Source organism: Dendropsophus ebraccatus, chromosome 3 (assembly GCF_027789765.1).
Source record: "Dendropsophus ebraccatus isolate aDenEbr1 chromosome 3, aDenEbr1.pat, whole genome shotgun sequence".
In the NCBI taxonomy this organism is placed as follows: Eukaryota; Metazoa; Chordata; class Amphibia; order Anura; family Hylidae; genus Dendropsophus; species Dendropsophus ebraccatus.
This window is the reverse complement of record NC_091456.1, coordinates 167,665,761-167,684,187: the sequence shown is the minus strand read 5'-3', so window position 1 is coordinate 167,684,187 and position 18,427 is coordinate 167,665,761. Positions and strand designations below refer to the sequence as shown.

The following is an 18,427-nucleotide window of genomic DNA, read 5'->3' as shown; positions in this document are numbered from 1 at the left end:
GTTAGTTATTAAAAAAAAGCAGACCCTTTTTCTCATTCTGGACAACCCCTTTAGGGAATTCTTTCTAACTATTTTAACGAAGGCTTCAGAACGCGAACGCAGCCCATATTCCCAAGCCATCCAGCATCTGTACAAACAATTTATAGGACAATCCGAGATAAATGAGACAGTTCCCAGGTTTTTAGTTGGTGCAACCTGGAGAAGAATAGCGGCCCAGTGTTAGTATGCAGATCAGAGCAGCTCCCACTGAAGAAGAGGCCATTGATATTCCGAGCACATGGGACCCCTGGCTCTAGATAAAGTCCTGCAGTTCACTCACACAATTCTGCCCCTTAATCCTCTTTGTGCTGCTCAATTTACATGTTAGAAGATCTGAAAGACAGGAAGTGCCCAGTTTGGCTTTCAATTTTATTCTTTAATCCAACTTCTCCATTGCCCCACTTGTTAGAGACCCGGCCAGAAAGAGAGACTCCAAATTTACTGTTGGCCCTTATGAGAACTTCCAACGGGGGCTTTCAGAAGATCTAGAGACAAGAGGAGATATGTGAGACCCCCGGATGAATATTCATACACTTTATACTTACAAAAACATCTATTCAACACTAACAAACAACTGTTTTCATACAGTGATGGCGGCGCAAGATGCAACTGCTCTCCTAGTAGGCAGAAATATTCGAAAAATCATCCTCGGTTACATTCTTGCAAATCCTCGCTGACTGATTCCATATGTCCCTGGACATCCTGTATTTTCTGAAACATACTCAAGGGGCTTATTAAGCAACTGCGGCCCAGGGTGGGGATTACTGGTTTAGGTTTTAACATTTATACATTGAAAGGCAGCAGTATTGGGTGACATTACCTTTCTGCTGCCACCAGTGGCTGCGTCAGGAACTGCAGGGCTGCACAAGCTCCAGTCCCAGAGATGAAGCGGCTTCTCGAGAAGAAGTCATCATGTTGGTGGAGAGGGTTCTATCCAGCAATGGAGAATGGATTTCCTTGCTGCAGCAGAGATATAACATAGCAATTGTTTGTCAGTGGCTTATTGTATGGGGGGTTGTACTGTGGGAATGCAGAATATACATCATAGGTGGGGATGAGAGAGCGGGTAAGTCCAAGATGGGTGGTGACAAATGTAACAACCATCTCCCCAAAAGTTTATTTTCCTCATTTAATTCCTTTCGATTTTAATTGACATCAAATCTAATGGGATTTCACAATGGAAACACAACAGACCACTAATGCCTGAGGTCCAATGGCCCGCATGCTGACCTCTTTCATTGTTTATGATGCCCATATGGACCATATAACAGCTACAAATCCAGCTGATAATCACAAGTGATCCCTGTGGTCATTAACACCCCTCTAAGAGCCCCCCCCCCCCTTCCCCAGTGATAGGCAGGGGTCCCATATACTTTTATATGATGCGGCTTGTGGCTTTTCTGGCCCCAGTGGATCTTGAACATGAAGAGTCACCACCAAGTGATCCAGAGGAAGGGAAGGAACCCCCCCCCCCCCCTTTCATTATGGGTGTAGTTTGTTGGGTGTTTGGTTTATTGTGGGTGTGTTTTTTTCTGAATTTTTTTCCCATATACTGTCCCAGCATATTACAGACCCTAGAATCCGGCCCCCAGCATATTATAGACCCCAGTATCAGGCCCCCAGCATATTACAGACCCCAGTATCAGACCCCCAGCATATTACAGACCCTAGAATCAGGCCCCAACATATTACAGACCCCAGTATCAGACCCCAGCATATTACAGACCCTAGAATCAGGCCCCTACCATATTACAGACCCCATTATGAGGCCTCCAGCATTTTACAGACCCCAGTATCAGGCTCCCAGCATATTACAGACCCTAGAATCAGGCCCCAGCTTATTACAGACCCCAGTATCATGCCACCAGCATATTACAGACCCCAGTATCATGCCCCCAGTATATTACAGACCCTAGAATCAGGCCCCAACATATTACAGACCCCAGTATCAGACCCCACCATATTACAGACCCCATTATGAGGCCTCCAGCATATTACAGACCCCAGTATCAGGCTCCCAGCATATTACAGACCCTAGAATCAGGCCCCAGCTTATTACAGACCCCAGTATCATGCCACCAGCATATTACAGACCCCAGTATCATGCCCCCAGCATATTAAAGACCCCAGTATCATGCCCCCAGCATATTACATACCCCAGTATCAGGCCCCCAGCATATAATAGTTTTTTGGTGCAGTGCCACCATAGGAGAATTGAGGTATTGCACAGTGTTTTTGAATTTTCATAAACGTCTCTATGATACAGGACAGGTCCTCCTAAGTGAGAGATGCTCTTAGTGACCGCTATCCAATCAAAGCATCAGAGATGAGAGATGAGGATCCTGACACTAGGTGAATAGGCGCATACGATATCCTGATGCTGGCCGGTGAGGAGCAGAAAGTGAATTCCATAATCTGATCTGTTTAGGGTGCCTTCACACACACACACACACACACACACACAACGTATCCGTTGCCTTCACAACGTATCTGCAGCGGATTTTTCGCGGATGACAATCCCGATGAGAGTATGTCAGCCTATTGAAGTGAATGGTCAAGTATCCGCAGCGGATTTTGCTGCAAATTCGCAGCGAGAAATCTGCTGTGAATATGTTGTGTGTGAAGGCACCCTAAATTTTAGTATTTGGTCGATAGATGTTTATATCAGCAGAAAATGTTACCCATCCTCCAAGGGTACCAGGTTGGGAGGTATAGTACATTGCCATACAGGTAAAGCCCAGATCATATGGATCGGTTCAATGTCATGTGCAGGAGTTAAACCCAGCCTGAGAACCAGAGGTTTATGAGCTTTACACTTTCAGACACAGTGACTGACGCATTAAACACCTGGGGGTCTCTGAGTCTTAGATTTCTGTTTGTCTGAGCTGCCAGTGTCAGAACATGGAAGAAGAAAAAGTTGTTTCAGGTGTATGATGCAGGTGGTGCAATGGCGTGCAACTAATAAGATAGAAAATGCAGCAGTTTAACTCTTTGTTGTACATCCAAAAGTATGCATGTGTGAACAAAGTCTCTTTACATGAAGGAACAAATTGGAGATGAGGAGATGAGTGAAACTACTACTAAATTCAGTTTAACAAAATGGAAGGCACCTGGATGGATATGGAGGGTGCACACTGACTGCACATGCACCCTCCTCTATTCCCTCCTAAAACCTGATTATTAGCACCTGCCAGGAAAGGGTTAAAAGATACTGTGAGGCTGTAACTGCTCCCCACACCCCTCTCCCCTTGCAGGCACAGCTCTTGTATGTTTCCTATGAGCTCTGTGGCCAATGGGCTGGTTTCCCTCCTTGCTTTAATCCCTCCCTATCCCTTTAGTCACCTGAACTTCCTCTTCCTGAATCTCTACAGGACTGACCTGCAGCCGGTTTGACCACCTGCCCTCCCTTTTGGTCTTGGTTTGTCATGGTGTTAGGAACCGGACAGCAGGACAAGACAAACAGTGAGCCCTAAGCTCAGCCCCGCCCACTGTCCTCTACCTATTTGCCACAATCCGCCCTAAAATGGCGGCGAGCAACTGGGCGGCAGTCCCTGCGCTGGCTAGGTGGGACACAAGGACAAGACAGACAGACAAAACACAATAACGAATGGTCAACAGTCCGGGTCACAACAAACGGGCAGCAAAAGTACAAAATCACAATCCGAAGGCAAAGTCAATATACAGGCAGTATGGTCAGGGGCAGGCAGCAAACAAGAATGGTCAGAAAGGCAAAGCAGGGTCAGAATCAACAGAGCAAGAATAGAAACACAGAACCAGGCAGAGACAAGCTCAATATCCAGCCAAGATATCCCAGACTGAGGTAGTTATATAGGAGGCCAGGGTTCTGATCCAGAACATAATTGGACCATCCCCCTGAACTCCAAGCACAGACAGCTGAGAACAAAACAGATCCACTGGCAGGAAGACCTGTCAGTCACAGCAGAACCAAAACACAGATTAACCCTGACATGGCCAGACAGAACTCAGCAGGTAAAGTCGGGTGTGTCTCTCAAGGTGAGCAAATAACCAGTGTTCACACACTACAAAACAAAACACAAACAGAATGCAAGAAAATCAGCACCTTCTCGGCCGCACAGCATGAGCAGAGGGACGCATGACGCTCCACAAAGATACAGTCCTGACAGTACCCCCCCTTTTATGAGGGGCCTCAGGACCCTCACCAGACGAACCAGACCTGGGAGGAAACGGACCTCTTACAATACATGTCTCAACATCGCTAGAGATCTCATCGTCCGTCTCCCATTCATCAGAATCAGACTCCAAGTGATGGACAACTGGTCTCCTGACAGATCTCCCATAACCGCTCAAATCGGTACCAGACACAGAGCCAATTTCAGCATTACATGAAGACACAGATATGGCACAATCACCAGGATATACAGAGCCAATTTCCACCTTACACAAATCAGCAGACTTGGTATCCTCGGCGGGACACACACTAACTACACCCACCTGGGCGCCCAGATGACCCTCCTGGTAGTCACCTGGACGCTGATGATCTGGCCTCGAGGGACGCTTGGCACAAAAGCTGATGTAGTGTCCACTTTCGCCACAATAAAAACAGAGTCCATTCCTTCTTCTGTGTTCTTTGCGGGCCAGGGATCTATTAATTTTGCCCAGTTCCGGAGGTTCCTCCACGGTGACCAGAGGACGAAACATAGTAGGCAGAGGTTTGGAGGGGACAGAAGAAGGAACATTAATGACACAGGGGTGGTCTAGGCGTGGTCTTAGTGTGCGATCAATGGTAATCGCCAGGGAAATGGCCTCTTCAAGGGAGCTAGGGGTGGGGTGACTGACCCAAGCATCTCTGAATGTCACATATGTGTTCAGGTCCCCTGAAAACTTGTCAGGCTCCTTGAGCGTGACCACTGGGATGGCAGGAGTGGTAGCTGGTAGCTGCTGGGCCAATAGCTGGACTTGCTTGGCCAGCTCAGAAACGAGGGCCGCAAGACCCTCAAAGTGGGCAGACAACTCCTGTGCTGAGTCCATACTAGCCTCAGGTAAGGAGTAAAAAAATTTTCTGGCCGGATATTCTGTCAGGAACCGGACAGCAGGACAAGACAAACAGTGAGCCCTAAGCTCAGCCCCGCCCACTGTCCTCTACCTATTTGCCACAATCCGCCCTAAAATGGCGGCGAGCAACTGGGCGGCAGTCCCTGCGCTGGCTAGGTGGGACACAAGGACAAGACAGACAGACAAAACACAATAAAGAATGGTCAACAGTCCGGGTCACAACAAACGGGCAGCAAAAGTACAAAATCACAATCCGAAGGCAAAGTCAATATACAGGCAGTATGGTCAGGGGCAGGCAGCAAACAAGCAGGGTCAGAATCAACAGAGCAAGAATAGAAACACAGAACCAGGCAGAGACAAGCTCAATATCCAGCCAAGATATCCCAGACTGAGGTAGTTATATAGGAGGCCAGGGTTCTGATCCAGAACATAATTGGACCATCCCCCTGAACTCCAAGCACAGACAGCTGAGAACAAAACAGATCCACTGGCAGGAAGACCTGTCAGTCACAGCAGAACCAAAACACAGATTAACCCTGACATGGCCAGACAGAACTCAGCAGGTAAAGTCGGGTGTGTCTCTCAAGGTGAGCAAATAACCAGTGTTCACACACTACAAAACAAAACACAAACAGAATGCAAGAAAATCAGCACCTTCTCGGCCGCACAGCATGAGCAGAGGGACGCATGACGCTCCACAAAGATACAGTCCTGACACATGGTGTTTTGTTTCTATTTGTGCTTTCTTTTGTTATTATACTACTTTTGTTATTTTACTACCAGCAGTGCATACACTTTAAGAATTTCACATGGATAAAACGGCACTGGCGCATACGGCGCCATTCTATTCCCAGGCACCGGCCGGGGCTAAAGCACTGGAGGTAGGCTGGTCTCTATAATGCGGCTCCATTGATTCTCATGGAGCCATGGCCCGCGCCGTTCTATCCATGTGAAAATCTTAAAGTGAATATACTGCTGGTACATTTTGCTTTAAATCACATCTGGCGGAAATTACTGGCTAAGCAGTTGTTTGGGGTTAGTAAGGCGGACATGCCCGGCAGGAGTCTGTCGTTCAGCATGTCCCTTACACCCCTCGGTCTAAGAGTTTGGCACTACATGCTCAGTTATTGGTTTGGTTAAAGAAATAATAATTGAAAGCTGTGGCCGATCACCACACCGTATAAAAGTTATATTGGTGTCTATGTCTTTATTCCTGGCAGCTGGTTGTTGTTTGCCATGGGTCTATGTGCAGTCTGCCAAACACTCAGCATTTAACTCCAGGCGTCTGAAGACGATGGATGCATCCCTAGGGAGCCCTGGAAAACACGGATACAGCTATAGGCCATAGGCCACGTTTTCAGCCACCGGGAGTCAAATGCAGAGAGTTCGGTTGTTCGTGACACAGAATTTACTGCAGTTTCGCTCATCTCAAGAGTTAACACTTGTGTGTTGTAGCTACCAGCTCCATGGGCAACACAGGAATAGTCAACTTGGAATAGTAACCATATTTACCTATTTACAGTTCCTGGTGGCTACAGGGGTGATGTCACTGCTGTCCCAATCTTGTTCAGCTCTACTCTTGGCCTGTCAGTTGGCCTCTTCCTGCTGACCCTTAAGGGAATGTCGCTTTTCACTGGGCAGCCTGGTGCATCCGCATTAGTCTTGGACTCTTTTCCCACCGTAGTTCCTTAGCTTTCCTCTGCAGATCTGGGCACCACAGCACCTTTTTAGCTCAGAGACAGACTCCCGATGAGGTCTCAGAACCTAGCCACCCAGCAGTTTCCCTAGCCTCTGGTGTGGAGGAGACCCTCCTTCCTCACACATGCAGCTCCACGCTCAGCTATCTTGGTCTTTTCACTGGAGGTAGACTCTCTGTACCCACCTTCATCACCCCTATTTGCTGAATCCATTTTCTTCACAATTGATCCTGTGGAGAAAAACTACTGTACTTCTCCTTCTGCTCGTCTTCTGGAAGCACCAAGATTAGGATTAGGAGGAAGGACCATTGTTATGTTTAAACTGGAGTCTGTAGAGGGCCTCTGGCCAGGCCTGATGCTTCATGACTGCCATGTCATGTCACCATTCAGACCTGCATCCTGTGTAAGGGAACTGCAGCTAGCTTGGACCAACTGGTGTGAATATCACCCTTCAGAGATTAGGAAAGCCACAGCGTAGCACTAGGGTAGCATTAGATTTAGCACTGCCCTACCAACCAACATCTGTGAATGCCTTAAAATGTACCTGCAAAAAAAAATGGATTGCAAAAAGGTAGCGTGAACCCAGCCTTATGCGTAGTTATGCGCGGTCGATGGCTGATTTTAGATCTGGACCTAAAAGAAACGATCAACCAATGATCGTTTTGTCGGCTGATCGTTGTCTCTGTTACACTGAGCGATAATCGGCTGCATCGGGACCATTCAGCCGATTATCAATCCATGTAAAAGGGCCCTAAGGGAGCGTGGGATTTGCCTTACTACGACAGGGCTGCAGTGCACCACAAGGCCCAGCCTATCACGGGCATGATATACCCATATCAGGTCAGAAGTGTTAGAGAGTGACTTAGGAAGAAACGGAGCAGACAGCTGTGAATACAAAGAGTTCTCACCATGGCGAAGCTTTGATTTTCGTTTGGTGTACACAATGCCCCAGGGGGGTTCAGATAGTGGAATCGGCCCGCTGGCTGCATGAATCAAGCAGTCATCTCTTGAAGTGCATTCCTATAAATACAGACATGTCACCATGGAGGAAGTCAGTATGGACGGACTTCCTATAATGAACCTTTCATACATACGTAACTAATGGCCATTTTATGCCAGTTCCGGATGAAATAAAAACGGGATGAATAGTGAATGCCATGAGTGGCGGCTGGCTGAATGGACACAGTTGAACAAATTACGCTGCTTCAGTAGTTATGAAATAGTCCGAGACAGATAAAACAACAGGAGAGCCTGCGAGGCCTACAAAAAAGAACATGATGCTCTTGTAAAGCCCAGATAATGTGACAGGATGCTGCTGAAAGTTGGCATGGTTTTCTAATGAGGAGATGCGGTGCCGCCGGCGCCTCCATTGCCTTCTTACGCGGGGGATGTCACGGGTGCCATGTAAATAAAGTATGAATAAGAATGGCACCAATGCTTATACATTACAGTTTATCCAATTGCCTGTATCACAAGGACAGTAACCCGAATAGCGGCCATCTTTATACTCACTGATAACAGGGGGAAGATAGACCTCCACTAGGCCTCAGGTGCCCTTAGCTCAAGGGCTTTCCCATTTAGCTCCATTATTCTTTCTTGGTGCTGAGCCAGGGATCCTTTTCAAATCCAGAAACACGAACTCTGTTAAGACACTAGGGGGGAGATTTATCAAACTGGTGTATAGTAGCATTGTCTTAGTTGCACCTAGCAACAATCAGATTCCACTTTTCATTCCACACAGATTATTTGAAAAATGAAGGGTGGAATCTGATTGGTTGCTAGGGGCAACTAAGACAATTCTACTTTACACCAGTTTGATAAATCTCCCTATAGGTGTTCTCCACAGTCAACACCTGATGGTGGCGCTCTCCTGGCTGACTCTCATGTCCGTGACAGACACTGCCGAGCACCCACCCATAGCACCTGGTGCCTTCCTCCTGCAGCAGCGATCACCACAGCCCCTCGCCCCTCTTTCATTGCTGAATGTCAGCACCTTATCATACCACACTCCTCATCGTGATGTCTCCCACAGGCCTCTTTGCGTGGAGGAAGACTTCTACTTCTCAAAGATCTGATATTGCTCAGCCTGCTCAATGGCCTACCTGTGGAATGGAGACTACCTATCTGTCTATGCTTTCTCAGCTGTATGACATTGACTGCAGATCTTTCTTGAGGCATGTGGGAAGGAAACCCCCTTTCCTCCAAATGACAGAGTCTACTTCCTCTTCACCGTCTTTCTTTAGGACAGACATAGAGAACCTTTTGCCCTCCGCCTGTCGCAAAACTACAATTACCATCATGCCTGGACAGCCTGTCCAGGCAATATGGGAATTGTAGTTTTGCAACCACTGGAGGGCCGACGGTTTACCATCCATGCTTTAGGGCCTAGTGGACTAATCTTTGAAGTCTCTGTTCCATTCATGGGGCTGTTTTTACTCTTCCACGTCCACATTTTTTTACAATGTTGTTGTTCACTCTAAATTTTATTTTATTTTATTTTTTACGTCATTGTCTTACACCTCAATACATTGTCAACACTGCAATCCACACTGGACACAGACGGATCTCCGTAGGGAGCAATAGGAACAGTGACACCTGCAGGCCAGTACAGAGAATGCAAGAGACTTTTCACAATGATAGATGAAAATGGTAATCAGGAGAAATAAAAGCTACAGAGCATTGTCTAGACTGGATACAACTGTCTTACTTCTCAGCGGAGAGCAGGACTAGCTATGTACAATGTATCAGTCTGGGGTCCAGGCTGTAGAGCTCACAGAGCATTGTCTAGACTGGATACAACTGTCTTACTTCTCAGCGGAGAGCAGGACTAGCTATGTACAATGTATCAGTCTGGGGTCCAGGCTGTAGAGCTCACAGAGCATTGTCTAGACTGGATACAACTGTCTTACTTCTCAGCGGAGAGCAGGACTAGCTATGTACAATGTATCAGTCTGGGGTCCAGGCTGTAGAGCTCACAGAGCATTGTCTAGACTGGATATAATTGTATCAATTCTCAGCGGAGAGCAGGACTAGCTATGTACAATGTATCAGTCTGGAGTCCAGGCTGTAGAGCTCACAGAGCATTGTCTAGACTGGATACAATTGTATCACTTCTCAGCAGAGAGCAGGACTAGCTATGTACAATGTATCAGTCTGGAGTCCAGGCTTTAGAGCTCACAGAGCATTGTCTACACTGGATACAACTGTATCACTTCTCAGCGGAGAGCAGGACTAGCTATGTACAATGTATCAGTCTGGGGTCCAGGCTGTAGAGCTCACAGAGCATTGTCTAGACTGGATACAATTGTATCACTTCTCAGCGGAGAGCAGGACTAGCTATGTACAATGTATCAGTCTGGAGTCCAGGCTGTAGAGCTCAGAGACCTTGTCTAGAATGGATTTGCTCTCATTTGTTGACAGCAAACTCATTTATTGAAACTGGTGAAGAACTGAAACTCACTGGGGAGTCGATAGCCTAAATCAGTGCTTCTCAATTCCAGTGCTCATGGTGACCAACAGGTCATGTTTTTAGGGTTTCCTTAGAGGTGATATAATTATAGTCAGTGCATCATGTATTATCGCAGGTGTTCTTTCTATTTGATATCCTTATAACATGACCTGTTGGTGGCCATGAGGACTGGAATTGAGAAGCACTGGTCTAAAATGTGCCTGATCTCTCAGTGACTGGTGATTTGGTAACCTGCTACATTTTATACAATCCGGGTTTCCACTATCTGTTAGCTGGCATATGTCTATATTGCCCTCAGGGTGGGTGTATGGTTTGAAGCTTGGTTTTATTGAAGTGAATGGAATGAAATTGTAATACCACACACAACCTGAAGATAGGGGTGACGCTGTTTTTGCCAAAAAAGTAGCTGTGTTTTTTCTAATGCTGTATAACCCCTTTAAGCCCTGCCCCATAGCACAGATGACGTACCTACCTTCTTGTGAGCCACGTACCTTGTGTTGTCAGGTGCAAAAGTGCTTAAGGGTATAAACCCACACACCGTATATGCAGCGTTTTTACTGCTGCGATACGCAGCAAACTCGCAGCAAACTCGCAGCAGATTAGATCTAAATAACAGAACACAGCATCAAATCTGTACCAACAAATCTGCCGCATATTTGTTGCGTATCTGCTGCATATACGGTGTGTGGGTTTATACCCTAAAAAGTAATTCTATTACAAAATGACAAAAGTTCCGTCGTTCGGTGACAGTGCTTACACTGCAGCACGTTACATAGGATATAATATGGAGATGATGTGATGGATCACAGGATTTCACTGCATCTTTGATGTTTGCGGCTTTTGATGTTATTTTTGAGAACTGGGGACGAGTGGAGACATTATTTATATTCCTGTCACCCAGGAGCTCGGTTCACGCCAACAAAGGAGCCTTTAGCGTTCTGGTGAGAGCGGGCGGCAAATAATGGGCCCCTTTTAACCCTTCCCTCCCCCCTGACTGTGTAATGTCACTTAGTGTCAGGGTTGCAGGGGAGGAGCCGAGGTGTCTGTGTATTTTTCCATTTTGCTAGTATCTGGCATGTTATGCAGATCAGGTCTTTGCAGTGTTTTTATGTGTTTTCTTGTCTAATTCTAACTCCAACCCTTCCTATAGTCTCTATGCCTTCCTATAGATTTCATACCTTCCTATAGCCTCCATACCTTCCTATAGCCTTCATACCATCCTATAGCCTCCATACCTTCCTATAGCCTCTATACCTTCCTATAGCCTTCATACCATCCTATAGCCTCCATACCTTCCTATAGTCTCTATACCTTCCTATAGCCTTCATACCATCCTATAGCCTCCATACCTTCCTATAGTCTCTATACCTTCCTATAGATTTCATACCTTCCTATAGCCTCCATACCTTCCTATAGTCTCTATACCTTCCTATAGCCTTCATACCATCCTATAGCCTCCATACCTTCCTATAGTCTCTATACCCTCCTATAGATTTCATACCTTCCTATAGCCTCTATACCTTCCTATAGCTCCCTTACCTTCCTATAGCCTCTATACCTTCCTATAGCCTCCATACCTTCCTATAGCCTCCATACCATCCTATAGATTCCATACCTTTCTATAGCCTCCATGATTTCCTATAGTCTCTATACCTTCCTATAGTCTCTATACCTTCCTATAGCCTTCATACCATCCTATAGCCTCCATACCTTCCTATAGTCTCTATACCTTCCTATAGATTTCATACCTTCCTATAGCCTCCATACCTTCCTATAACTCCCTTACCTTCCTATAGCCTCCATACCATCCTATAGATTCCATACCTTTCTATAGCCTCCATACCTTCCTATAGATTTCATACCTTCCTATAGCCTCTATAAATTCCTATAGCCTCTATACCTTCCTATCAGGGCCGGCCTTAGGGTAAATAGCGCCCTGTGCGAAACCTTTTTTCGGCGCCCCCCCCCCCCCCTCCTTTAAGGTAACATAAAGCTCCTTCAGCCTCGTACGAACCCGAACTCTAGGCAATGATTCCCGCTGTCTGCCTGCTCCGTGGAGAGGGTGGATACAGCCGGAGGACCGCCTGGAAAACAGGGATACAGCCATAGCCATAGGCTGTAACCCAGTTTTCCAGGCGGTCCTCCGGCTGTATCCACCCTCTCCACGGAGCAGGCAGACAGCGGGGATCTGATGCCGAGCGTTTGGATTCATACAAACCCGAACCTCGGAAGATTCGGACCATCCCTACTGCAGACGACATGGAACACCCATCACTCAACCCCCTCCTCCACCATACACACAACTAACCCCCCAGCTATTCACACAACTACCCTACCCCTCCCCCCATGCACAAAACTATCCCCCAACCATACAGACTACTACCCCCCCAGCCTTACACACAACTACCCCCCCCATCCTTACACACAACTACCCTACCCCCCCCCAGCCATTCACACAACTACCCGACTACCCCCCAGCCATACACACTACTACCCCCCCCAGCCATACACACTACTACCCCCCCAGCCATACACACTACTACCCCCGCCAGCCATACACAGAACTACCCTACCCCTCCCCCCATGCACAAAACTATCCCCCAGCCTTACATACAACTACCCTACCCGCCCCCCCCCCCCCAGCCATTCACACAACTACCTGGCTACCTCCCAGCCATACAAACAAGTACCCCCCCAGCCCCCACACAATTACAAACTTTAAAGCCAAAGCCAGGAATGGATTTGAGATGAGGAGAAATCTCAGTCTTTCCTTAATGACCTGTTCTCTGTTTATAGTCTGTTTCTGACTTTGGCTTCAATAATCTGTTATATAAATCTGTCTGTGTAAAGTCACCCTTACAGATATCCTCCTGAGCAAGTAAAATGTACATCTAATGCTGTGTTTCCATATTTGCATTCAGAATGCATTTTTAAACACATGGAAAACAAAGTCCCTATTGCAAGAGCCGTGGAATATTGCCAATAATCCCCACAACATTGCACGGCTATTGGAGAGGAAAGCGCGATTTCATCCATGTTTGGACATCAATGTGGAAACAGCCTGACACCCCCTGCTGGCTATAAAAGGGGGAAAAACACTGAAAACAAATGGGTAGTTTTTCTGAAAAATGCTATGTGACATGTAAGGGCTATTTTATAATATATATATTAGATTGCTGCAGCATGTATGCAGTGTATCTTATGCTGCGTTTACACGTAACGATTATCGTGCGAATTTGCGCGATAACGGTCGAATTCGAGCGATAATCGCACGTGTAAACGCAGCAACGACGACAAATCGTCGTTCATCGTACGCAAAAAATTCGCAAATTGTTCCGTGTGAACAGTCGTTCGCCGATTTAACCAATGTGTGAGATAGGCTTAAACGATCGCAAAACCATCGCAGTGCGAATATTCGTACGATATATTGTACCATTTAAACGCTGATCGTTATAAAAAAAAAATCGTAAATCCGACATCGCTAATCGTATGATCGGGCCAATAATCGTTACGTGTAAACGCAGCATTAGCTATCAGCCTCCCACCATAATTGGGCCGCGTTCCCGTCACCTCAGCTGGTGACTATGGTCAGACCGCGTCCTGCTGGTATACGCACATGTAACAGGCCACAATAGTGCAGCGTATCCCACTATTCAGTCGTTACATTTGTGTATATCAATGGGAAGTGGCCTGACCAGTCACTAGCTGACTACAATTAAAGTGAATGGGATCTGTCTTGGGGTGGGCTGCTGCTGCTGCTGCTGATGTATGGCACTGGCTGCACTCATCATGTCCTGTGTATTAGGACCCCCATAGTATACACACATCTGGCCTCTCCTGCCTCCTTAGCTGTGACTTTTATTTATTACAGCAAGTCAGGTTTAACTCTTTCACTGCTTTTCACCATATATTTCTGTGTCATTAGCTGCAGTGTAAGGGTTAAACCTCACCTGCCCCAATAAATCAAAGTTACAGATAGGGAGACACAGCAGGAGAATGGTCTCATCCCCCTCTCCTCCTCCATCCCAGCTGTGACAGGACTGCTGTCCCCACCTCAGTGCTATGCTGTCCCCACCTCAGTGCTGTGCTGCCCCCACCTCAGTGCTGTGCTGCCCCCACCTCAGTGCTGTGCTGCCCCCACCTCAGTGTAAAGCTTTGCTGTCCCTGTCACAGCCCACTCCCAGCTACCTGACAGGATCACAGCATGAGCAGAGATGGAGGTAAAGCAGGGATATTACTCACACTGTCTGCTGCTGTTCTGTCAGGACGGGTCAGCCAGGGGAGGGGCGCTTCCTCTCTCTCTCTGCTCTGGCCGCCTGTCTCTCTTCACAGAGCAGCTAAGCTGATTGGTGGAACAGCAGGGGAGCTCCAACAGTTCCACCAATCAGCAACAAAGATGCCCTGCAGCAAGCACGGAGAGTGGAGAGGAGGATTATACCACTGCAGGAGGCAGGAGGGGGGGGCGCTCTGGCAGACAGCTGCACATCTAACTTAGAAACAGAAGTTACATGTGCTTTCTGTCTGTCTGCTGGAGCGCCCCAAACGAACTACTATGTGAGGAGGAGGCCAGGGGCTCTGGCAGATAGACAGAAAGCACATCTCCCTTCTGTTTCTAAGTTAGATGTGCAGCTGTCTGCCAGAGCGCCCCCTGCTGGCCGGGAGTGAGGCGCCCTGTGCAATCGCACAGCTCGCACACCTCAAAGGCCGGCCCTGCTTCCTATAGCCTCCATACCTTCCTATAGATTTCATACCTTCCTATAGCCTCCATACCTTCCTATAGATTTCATACCTTCCTATAGCCTCTATACCTTCCTATAGATTTCATACCTTCCTATAGCCTTCATACCATCCTATAGCCTCCATACCTTCCTATAGCCTCCATACCTTCCTATAGATTTCATACCTTCCTATAGCCTCCATACCTTCCTATAGATTTCATACCTTCCTATAGCCTCCATACCTTCCTATAGATTTCATATCTTCCTATAGCCTCTATAAATTCCTATAGCCTCTATACCTTCCTATAGCCTCCATACCATCCTATAGATTCCATACCTTCCTATAGCCTCTATACCTTCCTATAGATTTCATACCTTCCTATTGATTTCATACCTTCCTATAGCCTCTATACCTTCCTATAGCCTCCATACCTTCCTATAGATTTCATACCTTCCTATCACCTCCAGTCTCTTTGATAGTAAGAATCTGCTCCACAGAGGCTAGCGGCCGCCTCCATATGTCTGATTGTCTCCTTCTTTCCCATCGTCTCTCTTTATACAATAGCTTGGCTGAGTAATGATTGCTTCCCGCTGGGTTATCCCCAGTCCACATCTCTTCCTATAGACCTCCAGCCGCCACTTCTGATTCTCATGTCAATGGATCATTTGTTACTTTTATTACATTTTCATCCATTTTCTCCCCTTTTTGTCTGTTTTTGCCCCTTTTAGTGACGCTAATAGAAAACGATGTGGTATTGTGTAGCAACACACAAGTGGCTGCGAAAGGGGAAATGACGGTGAATATCCCTTTAAGACCTTTGAACGAGACATTAAGACAGTGATAGGGATCCTGCTCCCTCCAGCTTTTGAAAAACTACAATTTCTATCATGCTTAAACAGCCAAAGCTTGGTATGATGGGAATTGTAGTTTTGCAACAGTTTGTTACTAAAGACCAATTGGCCTTAGTGACGGAGCCTGGACTTCAGCTTTCTAGTGAGACACCTAGTGGCCGAATGTATAGCACTGTAGTTCATACAGAAAAAATAAAGTGAATGAAAATTGCAGATATGTAGCATATCACCTCCCCCACTGATTTATCATCATTATTTATACAGTGCCCATTTTAAGTAGGACCCACGTCTACGAGGAGTACCACTTTAAGTCCATTTTCTCTTGGTAGCACGCACAAAGTTTGCACAGATTTCAATGTGGAACCTGACAACCCCCTTCCTCCAAAGACCCCTAGTAAATACTCCCTGCCACACTGGACTGAATCTCTCTCTCTCTCTCTCTCTCTCTCTCTCTCTCTCTCTCTCTCTCTCTATATATATATATATATATCTGTGTATATAATATATATACACACCCTTTCTTGTACTGGACTGGCCACTAGAGGCTCCCAGGTGGAGAGCAGAGTCTCAAAGCTTTTCCTGGCACTGCATTTGGTCTCAACCACACACGGCCTCACTTCCTGTGTCATCACTTTCTTATAGTCAATGAAACACAGCGGCATCTAGTGGCACACAGTAAAGCTGGGTTCACACTACGTATATTTCAGTCAGTATTGTGGTCCTCATATTGCAGTGCTTCTCAAACTGTGAGGCACCCCCTAGTTGTTGGTGAGGCCCAGCAGATGAGCCAGTATTCTCAAAATTAACAATGATCTGCACAGTCCTTTTGCTTTTTGCAAAAATCTCCACTTTAGCAACATTATTATTTATTTTGTACTTAATTTATTAGTATCTAGTATGGGAGATGGGTAAAAGGTAGCCCTAGCATTATTGTCAGCTTTTAAATGGACTTTCACCACAGATAGTGAGGCCCAGGCATCCTCTTAGTCAGTCTGGTGAGGCCCAGGCATGGCCTTGTTTTTAATCCACTCCTGGTTTTGGTTGCAATATGAGGACCACAATACTGACTGAAATATACGTAGTGTGAACCCAGCCCTAAACTGCAGACATACATTGCATTCATTGACAGATAATGTGGAGCATAATGGTGCGTTTACACAGACAGATTTATCTGACAGATCTTTGAAGCCCAAACCAGGAACAGACTATAAACAGGGATCAGGTCTTAAAGGAAAGACTGGGATCCATCCTCTTTTCAAATCCATTCCTGGATTTGGTTTCCAAAATCTGTCAGATAAATCTGTCAGTGTAAACGCACCCTTACACCGCTCATTGATAATCATACATCAGCATCACACATCTCAGTGCACCCATGACAATATACTTTGCAAGGAAACACCACCCCCCTTAGGAGCTGTTTAGTGACAATCCTCTTCTCCAGGACGTACAATTCACTCCCATTTCTGATCGGACATCTTTAGTTCCATTGGGTTTTCTCCCACAGAAGAATGTCCGTCTTCTATAAACACCACCTAAAGAAAACCCCTTTCTGACCCGGCCATGTATTTGGACAGCTGTCTATCTGCCGGACAATCAGACCTAAGAGACTGTGGAACCCTGCGGGCCCGAGTGAAGAGGCCATCATTGTGCGCCGTACATTCCCAATGCTAAAATAATCCTTTCTGTATGTTTTCTTAGTGTCCTCATGACATCTGACTCCTCTTCCTGTATTTACATTGTGGAAACAAGAAGCTTCAGTAACTCTGCTCCGTGTCTCTGCCGGTGCTATATTATCAGCAGATATCTGCCGCTCCATGTATGCCAATGAGTGATGGGGGCAGATAGTGTAGAGGATCTATAAAAAAAATACCAATACATAAAATACCTCCACATCAGATATAACCGTTATACTGTTACTAAATAACACCGACACATAGACCAATGCTTACCCATAAAGGGACTATATACTAGTAGAAACAAATGCATCAAGGTGACATCGTCTTGGAAACATTCTCTTTCCTTTTCTTCTCCATGTGGCCAGACCGTCATGAAGATTTCTTCTGTCCACAGATCATCAAAAATATGCGGTACTCTAGGGTCAGCGCTGTTCACGAAATGGCACAAAATATGACGTGTTTCAGGAGAATATTCTCCCTTCATCAGAAACAAATGATACACTGAAGAAGGGAGCATATTTTCCTGAAACGCGTCATATTTTGTGCCATATGAAATAACTTTCATAATAATGTTTTTGCCTCTAGTTCAAAGGGGTGATGAGCACAAAGCCCAAGGGGTAGTCAGGTGAGCGACATTTCATACATCTCCTGAGGATATCACATCCGGCGCCTGGCCTTGTTTTTTCTATTTGAAATATCTTAGGAGTCATACACATGTTACACAAGTTTGGATTATCATTAGTATATCAGACATCTACCACTATAACATCACACATATATCATCATGTCACACATCTGTTATTACATCACACATTATACAACACATATCTATCATTACATCACACATCACGAATAACATCACACATCTATCATCATAACATCACACATATATCATCATAACAACACATCAATCATCATATCGCACATCTGTTATTACATCAC

The 18,427-nt window shown here is 46.1% G+C and overlaps 1 long non-coding RNA gene across 1 annotated transcript; it reads right to left on the bottom strand.

Moving 5' to 3' along the window:
* Positions 1 to 240: 240 nt before the first annotated feature.
* LOC138786237 (uncharacterized) lies at positions 241 to 14,558 on the bottom strand. Its single transcript, XR_011362199.1, has 3 exons — positions 14,482 to 14,558; positions 626 to 999; positions 241 to 524 (listed from the first exon to the last, which is right to left on the bottom strand). It is a non-coding gene; the product is annotated as an uncharacterized lncRNA (long non-coding RNA).
* Between the last annotated feature and the right edge of the window lie 3,869 nt (positions 14,559 to 18,427).